We start from the raw sequence: 17678 nt of genomic DNA on the forward strand, positions 1-17678 counted from the left end.
GTGGTTCCTGTGTCTGGTGGTTCCCGTGTCTGATGGTACCTGTGTCTGATGGTACCTGTGTCTGATGGTACCTGTGTCTGATGGTACCTGTGTCTGATGGTACCTGTGTCTGATGGTACCTGTGTCTGATGGTACCTGTGTCTGATGGTACCTGTGTCTGATGGTACCTGTGTCCTACTCTGTGTCATATCCTGTGTCTGGTGGTACCTGTGTCTTTTCCTGTGTTTGGTGGTACCTGTGTCTCATCATGTGTCTGGCGGTTCCTGTGTCCTACCCTGTGTCTGGTGGTACCTGTGTCTCATCATGTGTCTGGTGGTTCCTGTGTCCTACCCTGTGTCTGGTGGTTCTTGTGTCTACTGGTGTGTTTAGTTGATCTTGAGAATGTGGTAGTGTGGTCAGGTGACCTTGAGAGTGTAGTCAAGTGACCTTGAGAGTGTTGTTGTGGTCAGGTGACCTTGAGTGTGGTAGTGCGGTCAGGTGACCTTGAGAGTGTGTTAGTCTGGTGTCGTAAGGTCATAATAATTAACAGTTAGTAGTGGCAGCAGTAGAGTTGTCCCCTCTTCACTGTAATTTTTCACGTGATTTCGTACAGTGCCAAGGAGTGCCTTGATGCCGGTGCCAAGGAGTGCCTTGATGCCGGGAAGTTCTCTTGATTTAAGGAACTGAAGCAATCCTTTGCTCTTAATAAAACATAATTTCCTTCTATACACCAGGCGCTGTAAACCCAAATGGTTCATAATTAATAATAATGAGACGACTAAAATACCGGGATCAAGGGGTTAGTAACCCCTTCTGTATAAATTACTAAATATAAAAAAAAAAACTTTCTTTTTTTGTCACTATCTGGGTGGGAGACTGCTGGTACGTTAAAAATAATAATTGTTCCAAAAGGTTGTAGTATATAACACCAACAACCTGGATGACCAGATAATCAACACAGAAGCTTGCGAGGGTAGAAAAGCCTTCGAAACCGGCCACATAAAGTCACAGGAATGCAGGAGCACTGCAGCAGGCCTACTGGCCCATACTTAGCAAATCCTTCTCAGTTTCAATGTTTCACACCCACACGATAGTCCAGCTTGTTCAGTAGCTTCAGTAACACTATTAACTAATGCTAGGCAGCTCCTACTTGAATCCTAGCTGTCTCACATATTTGTCTAACCTATTTTTAAAGTAGCTCAAGGTTTTAGCTTCAATGGCCCTACCTGACAGGCCTACTGACTCATCTTGTGCGTAATAGTAACTCAGACAATGAATCACCAGTTCTTTGCTCTATGTTGTTGGTAGTAGAGATTAAGGATGATTCAATAAAGTGGCGCCCTCAGTGTTGCATTCTGTCTAGATCACTTCTTCTTTCAGTGCAGATGTTCCTCTTTAAATCTTTGTAAGACAGAAACATTTTTGTTGTTGTGGTTGTAGGCTTTGTATGCTTTTGGACTCATGAAGAAAAATTCCTAACCGTTTCCTCTACATAGATCTTGTTTCACTTCTGTTTCACTGTTGGGGCTGTCATAGTGATCTTTCGTCCTGATGATGTCTCTGTTGTAGAGAGTTGTAATATAACCTGTAGACTCTTGTTACATACACGTCTTAACACGATCGCCTAGGCTTCAGATTTCTGCTCACCTTTACCCTCAAATATTTTTCACATTTTATATGATTAAGCTCTTGATCTAGTACATAAGCATGAGCCAAGGATTAAGACTTTGTGCTTACCCACATATGGATGAAAGAACACAAGAACATACACGTGTTTACACTTGTATTCTATCATCCATACTGTAGACACCTTTATATCTTCTTTTATTTATCCACATGGAACGCCATCTGCTATCCTCCTCAGAATTTTTCTTTCGGTTTATCTTCGTGTCATCATCAAACTAACTTGTTATTATAAACAACAAAGGGGCTAAAACTGATCCTTGTTGAGCGTCACTTGTGTCTGGTCTCCTGTCTGATTTCAACCCATTTATGCAAATTCTCGAAGTAGAAAAACTGTGGAAACTCATTAAAGATAAATCAACTGGCTGGCCATGACTCTCCATCCATGGCACAACTTCTATACTATGAGCAGTCCCCCTGGATCAGGTTTCAGTCCCCCTGGATCAGGTTTCAGTCCCCCTAGACTATGTTTCAGTCCATTATGCACAATGTTTCAGTCCCCCCTGGATCATGTTTCAGTCCCCCCTGGATCATGTTTCAGTCCCCCTAGACTGTTTCAGTCCATTATGGCCCATGTTTCAGTCCCCCCTGGATCATGTTTCATTCCCCCCTGGATCATATTTCAGTCCCCCTAGACTATGTTTCAGTCCATTATGGCCCATGTTTCAGTCCCCCCTGGATCATGTTTCAGTCCCCCCCTGGATCATGTTTCAATCCCCCCTGGATCATGTTTCAGTCCTCTCCTGGATCATGTTTCAGTCCTCCCCTGGATCATGTTTCAGTCCTCCCCTGGATCATGTTTCAGTCCCCCCTGGATCATGTTTCAGTCCCCCCCTGGATCATGTTTCAGTCCTCCCCTGGATCATGTTTCAGTCCCCCTTGGATCATATTTCATTCCCCCCTGGATCATGTTTCAGTCCTCCCCTGGATCATGTTTCAGTCCTCCCCTGGATCATGTTTCAGTCCCCCCTGGATCATGTTTCAGTCCCCCCTGGATCATGTTTCAGTCCCCCCCCTGGATCATGTTTCAGTCCCCCCTGGATCATGTTTCAGTCCCCCCTGGATCATGTTTCAGTCCTCCCCTGGATCATGTTTCAGTCCCCCTTGGATCATATTTCATTCCCCCCTGGATCATGTTTCAGTCCTCCCCTGGATCATGTTTCAGTCCTCCCCTGGATCATGTTTCAGTCCCCCCTGGATCATGTTTCAGTCCCCCCCTGGATCATGTTTCAGTCCTCCCCTGGATCATGTTTCAGTCCCCCCTGGATCATATTTCATTCCCCCCTGGATCATGTTTCAGTCCTCCCCTGGATCATGTTTCAGTCCCCCCTGGATCATGTTTCAGTCCCCCCTGGATCATGTTTCAGTCCCCCCTGGATTATGTTTCAGTCCTCCCCTGGATCATGTTTCAGTCCCCCCTGGATCATGTTTCAGTCCCCCCTGGATCATGTTTCAGTCCTCCCCTGGATCATGTTTCAGTCCCCCCTGGATCATGTTTCAGTCCTCCCCTGGATCATGTTTCAGTCCCCCCGGGATCATGTTTCAGTCCCCCCTGGATCATGTTTCAGTCCTCCCCTGGATCATGTTTCAGTCCCCCCTGGATCATGTTTCAGTCCTCCCCTGGATCATGTTTCAGTCCTCCCCTGGATCATGTTTCAGTCCTCCCCTGGATCATGTTTCAGTCCTCCCCTGGATCATGTTTCAGTCCCCCCTGGATCATGTTTCAGTCCCCCCTGGATCATGTTTCAGTCCTCCCCTGGATCATGTTTCAGTCCTCCCCTGGATCATGTTTCAGTCCCCCCTGGATCATGTTTCAGTCCTCCCCTGGATCATGTTTCAGTCCTCCCCTGGATCATGTTTCAGTCCTCCGCTGGATCATGTTTCAGTCCCCCCTGGATCATGTTTCAGTCCCCCCTGGATCATGTTTCAGTCCTCCCCTGGATCATGTTTCAGTCCTCCCCTGGATCATGTTTCAGTCCCCCCTGGATCATGTTTCAGTCCTCCCCTGGATCATGTTTCAGTCCTCCCCTGGATCATGTTTCAGTCCTCCTCTGGATCATGTTTCAGTCCCCCCTGGATCATGTTTCAGTTCGCCCATCTTCCTTAACAGTTGTTGTGTGCTACTCTATCAAAAGTCTTACCGAAATCCAAATAAACAACAACGTATTCTTTATTATGATCCACTGCTTTAAATACTTTACTAAAGGACAATAAAGTTGTCATGCATGAACGGCCTCTCGTGAGTCCGTGTTGAGACTCAGTATATTATATGTACTCAGGTGACTTCTTCTTATATCAGCTTAACTTGAACAATTTATTTACTATTGAAGTCAGGTTTGATGAGTATGACATGCGCTACAGTTTGATATCATTATTGATGAGACTTTTTCCCTGCTTAGCAGACATCTTCAGACTTCACCAGCATATTTTATTTGTGTAGTTCACCATCATATTTTGCAGTCTTTGAGACGTGAATGTCTCTGCTGGATATTTGCTTGTTTGAAGGAACGTGTGAGGGTTACACCCCATTACGTAGTCACAGCTGCCATGTCTCTTCTTTTACTTCTATCAGCCGTGGCGGGAATGTCTGATGTCTTCAGCTCTTCAGAGAACCAGTCATCTTGGTGCTATTTTGTTATCTTTTGAGTCTTTTGTCTATCTAATACATATTTTTTTCAGGTATAGACATCATACCACCATTACATTTTTGCACGCGCGCGCGCGCACACACACACACACACGAGGGTCAGGGAAGACATGATAACGACATATAAAATACTGCGACGAACTGACAAGGCTGACAAAGACAGGATGTTCCAGAGATGGGACACAGAAACAAGGGGTCACAATTGGAAATTGAAGACTCCTATGAATGAAAGGGATGTTAGGAAGTATTACTTCAGTCATAGAGTTGTCAGGAAGTGGAACAGCCTAGAAAGTGACGTAGTGGAGGCAGGAACCATACATTGTTTTAAGACGAGGTTTGATAAAGCTCATGGATCAGGGAGGCAGAGGACCTAGTAACAATCAGTGAAGAGGCGTGGCCAGGAGCTATGACTGGACACCTGCAACCACAAATAGGTAAGTACACACACGACCCCTGCAACCACAATCAGGTGAGCACACACACAAATATATATATATATATATATATTTATATATGCGCGTTTGAGTGCGAGCTTATTGATTTGCCATCTTGTATTTGCAGGGGTTGAGTCTCAGCTCCTGACCCCACTTCCTAAGATACTCCCCCATGCCATTAGTAGTTTCTGGCCTCATCGACACTTTCATACCCACTCTTGAGGCTGTGTATTTTAATTGGTTCCACTACACCCTCATCAATCTCAAAAAATATTTCCATCGGTTGGGACTAAAGAAGTACTTCCTAAAATCTCTATAAACATCTCTGTGTCCAATTTCCATCTGTGTTTTCTTGTATAGAGGTTCTCGCAGTTTAGGACCACAAAGACTGCTGCTCCCTAGCGCCATAGTAAGAGTCCCAAAAGATCAGAGACTTGTGTTCTTCAAGGCTAAAGTCTGGCGGGGATCCTAAGACTACAGCCTGGTGGGGTCCCTTTACACTAGTCTGGTGGTCACTAAAACCACAGCCTTGTGGTCCCTAAGACCATAGTCTGGTGGTCCCTAAGACCATAGTCTGGTGGTCGCTAAGACCAAAGTCTGGTGGTCGCTAAGACCAAAGTCTGGTGGTCGCTAAGACCATAGTCTGGTGGTCGCTAAGACCATAGTCTGGTGGTCGCTAAGACCATAGTCTGGTGGTCGCTAAGACCATAGTCTGGTGGTCGCTAAGACCATAGTCTGGTGGTCGCTAAGACCATAGTCTGGTGGTCGCTAAGACCATAGTCTGGTGGTTGCTAAGACCATAGTCTGGTGGTCGCTAAGACCATAGTCTGGTGGTCGCTAAGACCATAGACTGGTGGTCGCTAAGACCATAGACTGGTGGTCGCTAAGACCATAGTCTGGTGGTCGCTAAGATCATAGTCTGGTGGTCGCTAAGACCATAGTCTGGTGGTCGCTAAGACCATAGTCTGGTGGTCGCTAAGACCATAGTCTGGTGGTCGCTAAGACCATAGTCTGGTGGTCGCTAAGACCATAGTCTGGTGGTCGCTAAGACCATAGTCTGGTGGTCGCTAAGACCATAGTCTGGTGGTCGCTAAGACCATAGTCTGGTGGTCGCTAAGACCATAGTCTGGTGGTCGCTAAGACCATAGACTGGTGGTCGCTAAGATCATAGACTGGTGGTCGCTAAGACCATAGACTGGTGGTCGCTAAGACCATAGACTGGTGGTCGCTAAGACCATAGTCTGGTGGTCGCTAAGACCATAGTTTGGTTAGTCTGGTGGTCGCTAAGACCATAGTCTGGTTAGTCTGGTGGTCGCTAAGACCATAGTCTGGTTAGTCTGGTGGTCGCTAAGACCATAGTCTGGTGGTCGCTAAGACCATAGTCTGGTGGTCGCTAAGACCATAGTCTGGTGGTCGCTAAGACCATAGTCTGGTGGTCGCTAAGACCATAGTCTGGTGGTCGCTAAGACCATAGTCTGGTGGTCGCTAAGACCATAGTCTGGTGATCGCTAAGACCATAGCCTGGTGATTGGTAAGACCAAAGTCTGGTTAGTCTGGTGGTCGCTAAGACCATAGTCTGGTTAGTGTGGTGGTCGCTAAGACACGGTCGTCCTAAAGACGAACTCCCAGAAAGTCGTTGCCAGGTAAGCAAATTCAAAGAGCGTGAAGATAATCTCAAGCTCATTTAAATTGCTAAAACAATGTTTGCTCAGATTATTTATACGTTGGGTGAGTAGTGAAGCTGGCCATGGATGATGCCACTGTTCACTCAGCCACACGCTGGGTGAGTAGTGAAGCTGGCCATGGATGATGCCACTGTTCACTCAGCCACACGCTGGGTGAGTAGTGAAGCTGGCCATGGATGATGCCACTGTTCACTCAGCCACACGCTGGGTGAGTAGTGAAGCTGGCCATGGATGATACCACTGTTCACTCAGCCACACGCTGGGTGAGTAGTGAAGCTGGCCATGGATGATACCACTGTTCACTCAGCCACACGCTGGGTGAGTAGTGAAGCTGGCCATGGATGATGCCACTGTTCACTCAGCCACACGTTGGGTGAGTAGTGAAGCTGGCCATGGATGATGCCACTGTTCACTCAGCCACACGCTGAGTGAGTAGTGAAGCTGGCCATGGATTATGCCACTGTTCACTCAGCCACACGCTGGGTGAGTAGTGAAGCTGGCCATGGATTATGCCACTGTTCACTCAGCCACACGCTGGGTGAGTAGTGAAGCTGGCCATGGATTATGCCACTGTTCACTCAGCCACACGCTGGGTGAGTAGTGAAGCTGGCCATGGATGATGCCACTGTTCACTCAGCCACACGCTGGGTGAGTAGTGAAGCTGGCCATGGATGATACCACTGTTCACTCAGCCACACGCTGAGTGAGTAGTGAAGCTGGCCATGGATGATACCACTGTTCACTCAGCCACACGCTGGGTGAGCAGTGGAACTGGCCATAGTTAGGTTAGATAAGGAGGGACTAGTGTTCGTTAGGAAATAATGGGGTAGTGTGAGTTAAATAAGATTATATTAGGGTAGGTAAGGTTATTTTGGGTTACGTAATGTATGGTTAGTTTAGATGGCTGCAAATAACACTATAACCACCTACACCATCACCTACTATAACCCCCACCTACACCCAGGTAGTGTACAGGTGAGTGCTAGGTAACAACACAAAGACACTTACCTGGCCTGGGGGCGTATGAGGTGCTCTCTCTTAACACACGCTCCTGTAACATCAACACTAACGTTATATACATTTATATTTGCATTACATATTATATATATATAATTGTGTGTGTGTGTGTCTCGTGCCGAATAGGTAAAACTTGCTATTTTGGCTTAAGGAGCAACGCTCTTCTTGTCGAATAAGGCAAGCGAAAATTTGTGTATGCAATAATTTCGTAAAAATCATTCTGAACCTAACAAAAAAAAAACTATTTCATTGTATTTGTTTATTACTAAATTATTGTAAACTTATCTAAAATATATTTAGTTGGATTAGGCTAAATTAAATTGCGCTAGGTGTAATAAGGTTAGGTAAGTTTTCTAAGGTTCTTTTGTTAAAAAAGTTATTACTTTTTACATTAACATAAATGAATAAAAATATATCTTTCAACATACAAGAGAAAATTTTAGAAAGGACTTAATTTTAAATGAGTTCTTACTAATTGATCAATTTTACTTATTCGGCACGACATATAATATATATATATATATATATATATATATATATGTATATATATTTTATTTTATTTTTTTTTTTTATTATCACACCGGCCGATTCCCACCAAGGCAGGGTGGCCCGAAAAAGAAAAACTTTCACCATCATTCACTCCATCACTGTCTTGCCAGAAGGGTGCTTTACACTACAGTTTTTAAACTGCAACATTAACACCCCTCCTTCAGAGTGCAGGCACTGTACTTCCCATCTCCAGGACTCAAGTCCGGCCTGCCGGTTTCCCTGAATCCCTTCATAAATGTTACTTTGCTCACACTCCAACAGCACGTCAAGTATTAAAAACCATTTGTCTCCATTCACTCCTATCAAACACGCTCACGCATGCCTGCTGGAAGTCCAAGCCCCTCGCACACAAAACCTCCTTTACCCCCTCCCTCCAACCCTTCCTAGGCCGACCCCTACCCCGCCTTCCTTCCACTACAGACTGATACACTCTTGAAGTCATTCTGTTTCGCTCCATTCTCTCTACATGTCCGAACCACCTCAACAACCCTTCCTCAGCCCTCTGGACAACAGTTTTGGTAATCCCGCACCTCCTCCTAACTTCCAAACTACGAATTCTCTGCATTATATTCACACCACACATTGCCCTCAGACATGACATCTCCACTGCCTCCAGCCTTCTCCTCGCTGCAACATTCATCACCCACGCTTCACACCCATATAAGAGCGTTGGTAAAACTATACTCTCATACATTCCCCTCTTTGCCTCCAAGGACAAAGTTCTTTGTCTCCACAGACTCCTAAGTGCACCACTCACTCTTTTTCCCTCATCAATTCTATGATTCACCTCATCTTTCATAGACCCATCCGCTGACACGTCCACTCCCAAATATCTGAATACGTTCACCTCCTCCATACTCTCTCCCTCCAATCTGATATTCAATCTTTCATCACCTAATCTTTTTGTTATCCTCATAACCTTACTCTTTCCTGTATTCACCTTTAATTTTCTTCTTTTGCACACCCTACCAAATTCATCCACCAATCTCTGCAACTTCTCTTCAGAATCTCCCAAGAGCACAGTGTCATCAGCAAAGAGCAGCTGTGACAACTCCCACTTTGTGTGTGATTCTTTATCTTTTAACTCCACGCCTCTTGCCAAGACCCTCGCATTTACTTCTCTTACAACCCCATCTATAAATATATTAAACAACCACGGTGACATCACACATCCTTGTCTAAGGCCTACTTTTACTGGAAAAAAAATTCCCTCTTTCCTACATACTCTAACTTGAGCCTCACTATCCTCGTAAAAACTCTTCACTGCTTTCAGTAACCTACCTCCTACACCATACACTTGCAACATCTGCCACATTGCCCCCCTATCCACCCTGTCATACGCCTTTTCCAAATCCATAAATGCCACAAAGACCTCTTTAGCCTTATCTAAATACTGTTCACTTATATGTTTCACTGTAAACACCTGGTCCACACACCCCCTACCTTTCCTAAAGCCTCCTTGTTCATCTGCTATCCTATTCTCCGTCTTACTCTTAATTCTTTCAATTATAACTCTACCATACACTTTACCAGGTACACTCAACAGACTTATCCCCCTATAATTTTTGCACTCTCTTTTATCCCCTTTGCCTTTATACAAAGGAACTATGCATGCTCTCTGCCAATCCCTAGGTACCTTACCCTCTTCCATACATTTATTAAATAATTGCACCAACCACTCCAAAACTATATCCCCACCTGCTTTTAACATTTCTATCTTTATCCCATCAATCCCGGCTGCCTTACCCCCTTTCATTTTACCTACTGCCTCACGAACTTCCCCCACACTCACAACTGGCTCTTCCTCACTCCTACAAGATGTTATTCCTCCTTGCCCTATACACGAAATCACAGCTTCCCTATCTTCATCAACATTTAACAATTCCTCAAAATATTCCTTCCATCTTCCCAATACCTCTAACTCTCCATTTAATAACTCTCCTCTCCTATTTTTAACTGACAAATCCATTTGTTCTCTAGGCTTTCTTAACTTGTTAATCTCACTCCAAAACTTTTTCTTATTTTCAACAAAATTTGTTGATAACATCTCACCCACTCTCTCATTTGCTCTCTTTTTACATTGCTTCACCACTCTCTTAACTTCTCTCTTTTTCTCCATATACTCTTCCCTCCTTGCATCACTTCTACTTTGTAAAAACTTCTCATATGCTAACTTTTTCTCCCTTACTACTCTCTTTACATCATCATTCCACCAATCGCTCCTCTTCCCTCCTGCACCCACTTTCCTGTAACCACAAACTTCTGCTGAACACTCTAACACTACATTTTTAAACCTACCCCATACCTCTTCGACCCCATTGCCTATGCTCTCATTAGCCCATCTATCCTCCAATAGCTGTTTATATCTTACCCTAACTGCCTCCTCTTTTAGTTTATAAACCTTCACCTCTCTCTTCCCTGATGCTTCTATTCTCCTTGTATCCCATCTACCTTTTACTCTCAGTGTAGCTACAACTAGAAAGTGATCTGATATATCTGTGGCCCCTCTATAAACATGTACATCCTGAAGTCTACTCAACAGTCTTTTATCTACCAATACATAATCCAACAAACTACTGTCATTTCGCCCTACATCATATCGTGTATACTTATTTATCCTCTTTTTCTTAAAATATGTATTACCTATAACTAAACCCCTTTCTATACAAAGTTCAATCAAAGGGCTCCCATTATCATTTACACCTGGCACCCCAAACTTACCTACCACACCCTCTCTAAAAGTTTCTCCTACTTTAGCATTCAAGTCCCCTACCACAATTACTCTCTCACTTGGTTCAAAGGCTCCTATACATTCACTTAACATCTCCCAAAATCTCTCTCTCTCCTCTGCATTCCTCTCTTCTCCAGGTGCATACACGCTTATTATGACCCACTTCTCGCATCCAACCTTTACTTTAATCCACATAATTCTTGAATTTACACATTCATATTCTCTTTTCTCCTTCCATAACTGATCATTTAACATTACTGCTACCCCTTCCTTTGCTCTAACTCTCTCAGATACTCCAGATTTAATCCCATTTATTTCCCCCCACTGAAACTCTCCTACCCCCTTCAGCTTTGTTTCGCTTAGGGCCAGGACATCCAACTTCTTTTCATTCATAACATCAGCAATCATCTGTTTCTTGTCATCCGCACTACATCCACGCACATTTAAGCAACCCAGTTTTATAAATTTATATATTTATATATTTATATATATATATATATATATGTATATATATACCTATATATAAATGCAGAGATATACATATATAAATATATATATATAAATATATATATATATATATATATATATATATATATATATATATATATATATGTGTGTGTGTGTGTGTGTGTATATAAATATATATGTATTATATATGTATTATATATATATATATATATATATATATATATATATATATATATATATATATATATATATAGACACACACACACACACACACACACACGTGTCATTTTTAACCTTTATTATTGTTATAATATTATTCGTACCAATAGTAGCACTCCGGCCGTCTCCCACCGAGGTAGAGTGACCCGTAAAAGAAGAAGAAACACTTTCTTTGTCATTCATTCAATCAGTGTCTTGCCAGAAGCTGACATCATGGTTCAGATGACTTTCTAAAGCGAAATATCTTCACCCCACTTTCAGAGTACAGGCACTGTACTTCCCACCACCAGGACTCTACAGGCACTGTACTTCCCACCACCAGGACTCTACAGGCACTGTACTTCCCACCACCAGGACTCTACAGGCACTGTACTTCCCACCACCAGGACTCTACAGGCACTGTACTTCCCACCACCAGGACTCTACAGGCACTGTACTTCCCACCACCAGGACTCTACAGGCACTGTACTTCCCACCACCAGGACTCTACAGGCACTGTACTTCCCACCACCAGGACTCTACAGGCACTGCACTTCCCACCACCAGGACTCTACAGGCACTGCACTTCCCACCACCAGGACTCTACAGGCACTGCACTTCCCACCACCAGGACTCTACAGGCACTGCACTTCCCACCACCAGGACTCTACAGGCACTGCACTTCCCACCACCAGGACTCTACAGGCACTGCACTTCCCACCACCAGGACTCTACAGGCACTGCACTTCCCACCACCAGGACTCTACAGGCACTGCACTTCCCACCACCAGGACTCTACAGGCACTGCACTTCCCACCACCAGGACTCTACAGGCACTGCACTTCCCACCACCAGGACTCAAGTCCGGCTTACTGCTTTCCTCGAATTCCTTCATAAATAGTTTCCTTGCTCACACTCCAACAGCCCATCATCACAAACCACTTGCCTCTACTATCTAACACACTCACACAAGCCTGTTGGATGTCCAAGCCACAAGCACTCAAAACTCTCTACCCGTCTCCCTCCAATTTTTCCTTGGACGACCCCTACCCCTCCTTCCTTCCACCCCAGATTTAAATACCCCCTTAGTCATCTTATTTGTCTCCAACCTCTCTAAATGCCCAAACCACCTCAACAAACCCCTCTCCACCCGCCGAACAATATCTCTGGCAACCTCGCACCTCCTCCTAAAAATCTAAACTCCAGCTGTGGGTCATCGTATGACTGAGGCCTGCGTCAGGAAACTCTTGTCCTGTTTCCTGGCGAACCCAACCTTACCTTACCTTACCTAACCTTACCTTACCTTACCTTACCTTACCTTACCTAACCTAACCTAACATAACAACCTTACCTCTAAACTACGTATTCGTTGTATTGTATTTAGATCACACATTGCCTTCAGACATGACCTTTCCACTGCCTCTACCTTCCTCTTCGCTGGGGAAGAACGTTGGGAAAGCTGTAAAACCACAAGGGTCATACAATGCCTAGGGTATGAAAGGTAATTAGGTTGGAGCCGAGGAAATGGAGGGGAAAAATCCCAATACGGGCCCCACATTTTTAACTCTTGCCCCTCCACCTCTACTCAATATTTTCCAAAATTTTGTGTTGCCGAGTTGATGGTGTTGCAGGGTTGATGACAGTGTTGATGGTGTTGCAAGGTAGATGACAGTGTTGCAGGGTTGGTTATAGTGTTGGTGTTGCAGGGTTGATGACAGTGTTGATGGTGTTGCAGGGTTGATGCCAGTGTTGGTGTTGCAAGGTTGTTCATGGTGTTGCAGGGTTGATGACAGTGTTGATGATGGTGTTGCAGGGTTGATGACAGTGTTGCAGGGTTGGTTATAGTGTTGGTGTTGCAGGGTTGATGACAGTGTTGATGGTGTTGCAAGGTAGATGACAGTGTTGCAGGGTTGGTTATAGTGTTGGTGTTGCAGGGTTGATGCCAGTGTTGGTGTTGCAAGGTTGTTCATGGTGTTGCAGGGTTGATGACAGTGTTGCAGTGTTGATGATAGTGTTGCAGTGTTGATAATGTTGCAGAATTGATGAAAGTTTTTTCAGGGTTGATGATAGTATTGCAGGGTTGATAGTGTTGAAGTGTTGATGTTGCAAGGTTGATGACAGTGATGATTGTGCTGCAGGGTTCATGACAATGTTGCAGAGTTGATAGTGTTGATGATAGTGTTGATCATGTTGCAGAACTGATGATAGTTTTTCAGGGTTGACAGTATTGCAGGGTTTTTAGTGTTGCAGTGTTGATAGTGTTGCATGGTTGATAGTGATGCAAGTTTGATGACAGTGTTGCAAGGTTGATAATGTTGCAGGGTTGATGACAGTGTTGCAAGGTTGATAATGTTGCAGGGTTGATGACAGTCTTGCAGAACTGATGATAGTGTTGCAGTGTTGATAGTGTTGCAGGGTTGATGATAGTGATAGTGTTGCAGGGTTGATGATAGTGATAGTGTTGCAGGGTTGATGATAGTGATAGTGTTGCAGGGTTGATGATAGTGATAGTGTTGCAGGGTTGATGATAGTGATAGTGTTGCAGGGTTGCTGATAGTGATAGTGTTGCAGGGTTGATGATAGTGATAGTGTTGCAGGGTTGATGATAGTGATAGTGTTGCAGGGTTGATGATAGTGATAGTGTTGCAGGGTTGATGATAGTGATAGTGTTGTAGGGTTGATGATAGTGATAGTGTTGCAGGGTTGATGATAGTGATAGTGTTGCAGGGTTGATGATAGTGATAGTGTTGCAGGGTTGATGATAGTGATAGTGTTGCAGGGTTGATGATAGTGATAGTGTTGCAGGGTTGATGATAGTGATAGTGTTGCAGGGTTGATGATAGTGATAGTGTTGCAGGGTTGATGATAGTGATAGTGTTGCAGGGTTGATGATAGTGATAGTGTTGCAGGGTTGATGATAGTGATAGTGTTGCAGGGTTGATGATAGTGATAGTGTTGCAGGGTTGATGATAGTGATAGTGTTGCAGGGTTGATGATAGTGATAGTGTTGCAGGGTTGATGATAGTGATAGTGTTGCAGGGTTGATGACCAAGACAGAGATACCATCTAATATATTAACATCACTTTGTATTACAAACAACAGTGGTGCACACGAGTGGACGTAGCGTCCCACTGGTGGTGCACACGAGTGGACGTAGCGTCCCACTGGTGGTGCACACGAGTGGACGTAGCGTCCCACTGGTGGTGCACACGAGTGGACGTAGCGTCCCACTGGTGGTGCACACGAGTGGACGTAGCGTCCCACTGGTGGTGCACACGAGTGGACGTAGCGTCCCACTGGTGGTGCACACGAGTGGACGTAGCGTCCCACTGGTGGTGCACACGAGTGGGCGTAGCGTCCCACTGGTGGTGCACACGAGTGGGCGTAGCGTCCCACTGGTGGTGCACACGAGTGAGCGTGCCGTCCCACTGGTGGTGCACACTAGTGGGCGTGGCGTCCCACTGGTGGTGCACACTAGTGGGCGTGGCGTCCCACTGGTGGTGCACACGAGTGAGCGTGGCGTCCCACCAGTGGTGCACACTAGTGGGCGTGGCGTCCCACCGGTGGTGCACACGAGTGAGCGTGGCGTCCCACCGGTGGTGCACACTAGTGGGCGTGGCGTCCCACCGGTGGTGCACACTAGAGGGCGTGGCGTCCCACCGGTGGTGCACACTAGAGGGCGTGGCGTCCCACCGGTGGTGCACACTAGTGGGCGTGGCGTCCCACCGGTGGTGCACACTAGAGGGCGTGGCGTCCCACCGGTGGTGCACACTAGAGGGCGTGGCGTCCCACTGGTGGTGCACACGAGTGAGCGTGGCGTCCCACTGGTGGTGCACACGAGTGAGCGTGGCGTCCCACTGGTGGTGCACACGAGTGAGCGTGGCGTCCCACTGGTGGTGCACACGAGTGAGCGTGGCGTCCCACTGGTGGTGCACACGAGTGAGCGTGGCGTCCCACTGGTGGTGCACACGAGTGAGCGTGGCGTCCCACTGGTGGTGCACACGAGTGAGCGTGGCGTCCCACTGGTGGTGCACACGAGTGAGCGTGGCGTCCCACTGGTGGTGCACACGAGTGAGCGTGGCGTCCCACTGGTGGTGCACACGAGTGAGCGTGGCGTCCCACTGGTGGTGCACACGAGTGAGCGTGGCGTCCCACTGGTGGTGCACACGAGTGAGCGTGGCGTCCCACTGGTGGTGCACACGAGTGAGCGTGGCGTCCCACTGGTGGTGCACACGAGTGAGCGTGGCGTCCCACTGGTGGTGCACACGAGTGAGCGTGGCGTCCCACTGGTGGTGCACACGAGTGAGCGTGGCGTCCCACTGGTGGTGCACACGAGTGAGCGTGGCGTCCCACTGGTGGTGCACACGAGTGAGCGTGGCGTCCCACTGGTGGTGCACACGAGTGAGCGTGGCGTCCCACTGGTGGTGCACACGAGTGAGCCATTGGGCCGTGCGGACGTGCTGCGCAGTAGCTCCTGATTGAGTTGGCATTTGCGCAGTGTTGACGTGTACTTGGCTCTGTGAAGACCTGTTTGCGCGCTCTCTAGAATTGAAGCAAGATGCCCTCCATCGAGCAACTTTATCAACAGCTTAAGGAAGAATTGAGGTTGGCGAATTTGGAAATTCGGCGATTGACCGAGGAGAACAAGAAGATTCGTAGTAGTCCTCCTGTTTTGAGTCCTCAGGTCAAGAAGGGAAACTGGTCAGTGGCTGGACAGCAGGGAAAGAAGTTGACGATCAAGAAGACGAATGGAAAGGTAGAAACGATGAAGAAGAAAGAGACTGCCGTGGAAACTGTTGTGGAAACATCCAATACATTCTCAGTGCTACCCGACGAATGTGAGTTGACTACTGGGAACGACACGACGAAAGACATTAAGGAAGGTAAGAATATTGTTGTTGTTGGGGATAGCCAAGTTAGGTATATGGATAGGGCGTTCTGCTTGAAGGACAGGAGTAGGAGACAGAGAGTTTGCTTTCCTGGGGCTGGGATGGAGGATATTGTTAGCCGTCTGGATGACATCATGAGAGGTAATGGGAGCAATCCTATTATCTGTCTCAGTGCTGGAGGCAACGATGTTGGCAGACGTAGGAGTGAGGACCTGATTAGCAGGTATAGGGCAGCAATAGAAATAATTAGGAGTAAGGGTGGGAACCCTCTCATATGTGGTATTTTGCCAAGGAGGGGAGTTGGAAGTGAATGGTTGTCCAGGGCAATTGGTGTCAATTGCTGGCTGGACAAATACTGTAAGGAAAATGCGGTAACATTCATTGACAACTGGGACCTCTTCTATGGCAGAAATGACATGTATGCTAGGGATGGGTTTCACTTATCTAGGTGTGGGGTGGGAGCACTGGCAACTGCAGTGGAGGGAGCAGTTAGGACTTTAAACTAGGAATAGTTAGTGGTATGGGTTTTGGCAGGAAAACAGTGAAGTCCCAGTGTAGTAATATTAGGAGTTCTAGGGGAACTAGTAAAAATAAGAACGAGATAGATATTGAAAAGCCAGGGACCTTGGGTGATAAGGACGGTAATAGGTTTAGTAGAAAAATAGAAATGAGCAGGAAGGGTAAAGAGAAAGGAGAGTCTTTCAATGTTTATTATGCTAATTGCCGTAGTGCTAGGAATAAGATGGACGAGTTGAGATTAGTTGCTAGTGTAGGTAACATTGATGTATTTGCCTTAACTGAGACGTGGTTTAATTCAAAAAGTCGGGACATGCCTGCGGAATGTCATATTCAGGGTTTTAAATTGTTCCAAGAAGATAGAAGTATTGGGAGGGGGGGTGGGGTGGCATTGTATGTCCGAGATCGCTTGAACTGTTGCATAAAAACGGGTATTAAGTCTGAAGTAACACATACAGAGTCTGTTTGGATAGAATTTTCAGAGGGGCATGAAAAACTGATTTTAGGAGTGATATACCGTCCCCCTAACTTAGATAGGGACCAAGGGAAACTACTATGGGAGGAAATTGTTAAGGCCACAAGGCACGATAATGTAGTAATTCTAGGAGACTTTAACTTTAGTCATGTTGATTGGAATTTCTTGACTGGGAATTTAGAATCGTACGACTTCTTAGAAGTATTTCAGGATTGTTTTTTGAAGCAGTTTGTGACAGAACCTACAAGGGGAAATAACCTGCTTGACTTAGTTATGGCAAACAATGAATCCCTTGTTAATAATTTAGAAATTTCAGAGGAACTGGGTGCTAGCGACCACAAATCAATTACATTTAGCATTGAATGGAAGTACGATAGTAGCGATAACTCAGTAACAGTCCCAGATT

The 17678-nt window shown here is 45.8% G+C and overlaps 1 protein-coding gene across 2 annotated transcripts in view; it reads right to left on the minus strand.

Moving 5' to 3' along the window:
- Positions 1-17678, minus strand: part of LOC128700291 (solute carrier organic anion transporter family member 74D) — an 876841-nt gene that overhangs the window by 311694 nt on the left and 547469 nt on the right. For both annotated transcript variants that reach the window (XM_053793362.2, XM_070100019.1), the window contains one exon: positions 7437-7479. The gene's annotated coding sequence lies outside the window, so the exon portion shown is untranslated. The remainder of the gene's footprint in view (positions 1-7436; positions 7480-17678) is intronic.

Source organism: Cherax quadricarinatus, chromosome 71 (assembly GCF_038502225.1).
Source record: "Cherax quadricarinatus isolate ZL_2023a chromosome 71, ASM3850222v1, whole genome shotgun sequence".
NCBI classification, from domain to species: domain Eukaryota; kingdom Metazoa; phylum Arthropoda; class Malacostraca; order Decapoda; family Parastacidae; genus Cherax; species Cherax quadricarinatus.